This window comes from Teleopsis dalmanni, chromosome 2 (genome assembly GCF_002237135.1).
Source record: "Teleopsis dalmanni isolate 2A chromosome 2, ASM223713v2, whole genome shotgun sequence".
NCBI lineage: Eukaryota > Metazoa > Arthropoda > Insecta > Diptera > Diopsidae > Teleopsis > Teleopsis dalmanni.
This window is the reverse complement of record NC_051847.1, coordinates 7,275,455-7,277,660: the sequence shown is the minus strand read 5'-3', so window position 1 is coordinate 7,277,660 and position 2,206 is coordinate 7,275,455.

Genomic DNA, 2,206 nt, shown 5'->3' with positions numbered 1-2,206 from the left:
ATTGTTTCCTATCACCTTTTCCTATTGTTTAATTAGAACCATTATTCTAGTTTTCCTGGCGCATATGTCCGGATATTGAATACAGTTTTGCATAGATCAGGGCAAATAATATCTTGATGTTGCGATGTTAGGATTCAACTTAAAAAGTTCATTGGATCACAAATTTTGCGACTTAAAGTTGATTAAATACAGCATTTTACTTTCGAATCGAACCAATAAAGCGATTGCAGCTCACAATGCATAACTTTTTATTTTATATATACTGATTTTAAATCATTAAAAGTTCCTATAAAGAACGTAGGTTCTTTAATAAGCAACTCTCATTGAAGAGTTCGCTATTCACTCCAGCTATTCTCATAAAGTCGCAACTCGACTTCTTTTTGGATTCTTTGTGTTGCATGAATGTCCGGATTTTCTTCCTCAGATTTATTTTCAAAAACTATTTTCTACAGTGCTATAACGAGTATATCAATGTCATTTATGTTTCCGACTCATTATTTCATTCGTATTTGAAAATTGGTTAGTTCTGAACCATAACGCGATTTACTTAAATGGATTAGATCGGAATACTCGCAAAACCTAGCATGAGTTGGTCGTTGAATGGTTTTCCAGCAATTATATTCCAGTTCTTACTGCCTCCATATAGAAGTGGGGTCTATTGACTTACGAAATATACCATACAAATATATAAATATACAAAAATAGATAAACTAAAGTAGAGTTGCCATTTAACAGGTTATTACTTAACAGGCTGCCTAAGATTTAATTTCAAAAACCACATTAATTTTTCGAATTGTAACGATGTTGAAGAGTTAATGGGAATGAAGTTCAACACAAGAGCCAAATTTCTTGCATTCATTTCGGGACCACCATTATAGATTATATAAAATAATAAGAACAATAATCGCCATTAGTTATTGTACTACAGTTCAGACATAAATTCTTTCTTTTGACCCTGGTTCTCCATATCACACTTTTTAAACTATATCTTCAAAGTGCTCTGCAAGACAAGACTTAAATCATGGAAAAATGAAAGACATTAATTTCGAAAAGAGTAGTTTATTCTTTTGGCAGTAATTACAAATTTATTCATCTCCATAATTGTGGACTGCAGTACTGTATATATGTATCCTTGCATATGCCAGTGATTGTCAGTGAATATTGAAATCGCTACAAAATTAATTAGCCTGCATTGAATTATCACCTAATTAAAATTTAAAAAAAAAAACGAGTAATTATGTACAGATAAAATTACAAAATCATCAACATATAATTATTACGTTTGCATATTTTAAATTAATTTTAATCCAAGTAATATCACTACTCACGTAACGCTTCGAATAAATTCCATTTTAATGAACTTCAATAGGAAGGAAGTTCATTAGTTTTTTGCTCTAATAAATATGTAAATTAAAATGAAAAAATTTAAAAAACAATAATTAAAACAAACAAATCATATTTTAGACAATGCCATGTAACATAGTATGCACTTACATAGTCTTTTAATAATGGGCTTTAACGGAAAGACGCGTCTTTTTCTTGCACGCAAGTGTAGCTCATGAAGTATTGTTGTAATGTTAACTTAATGGGAAGTTGACTTCTGGTCTTAACCAAGTTTGGTTTCTATTGTATTATTTGATAACGGAATTGCATGATCAGATCATAATTCCCACAGACGAACTTGGAAAATGTTTTAGAAATAATAAAAATGAATAAAAGAGACATTTCTCAACACGAGTGTAGTATGTGGAAAGGCGTTTTTTTTTATTTTTTAAATTATAAAAAAAAAAAATAAAGTTTGATTTGTCGCTTGATTTTAAAGCAGACGATAGTTTTCGAAAGCATTTCATAATGTGAAATGGTTGAAAACTTTCCTTCTAATAAATTTTAATTAATTTGCATATTGTATAATGTATAAGCTTCAAAATCTCCATACGAGTATAATTATGTGAATCCCCCTTTTTTGGGTGCTGCACAAATCTATAATTTATTAATAATAACGTATAATGTGTTTATGGTCACTAATAATTTACAGCTGCGGGCAATAGTGATTTGCTCTCTGGTTTTACTCTTGCGGTTTATTGTCCATATCCATATTTCTTCCAACAATTTCATTATAATGACAAAAAAAAACAGACAATATGAAATTGACTGTGTTATATAATACTAAGAAAATAATAAAAAAAAAACGAAATTCAAAACTTGT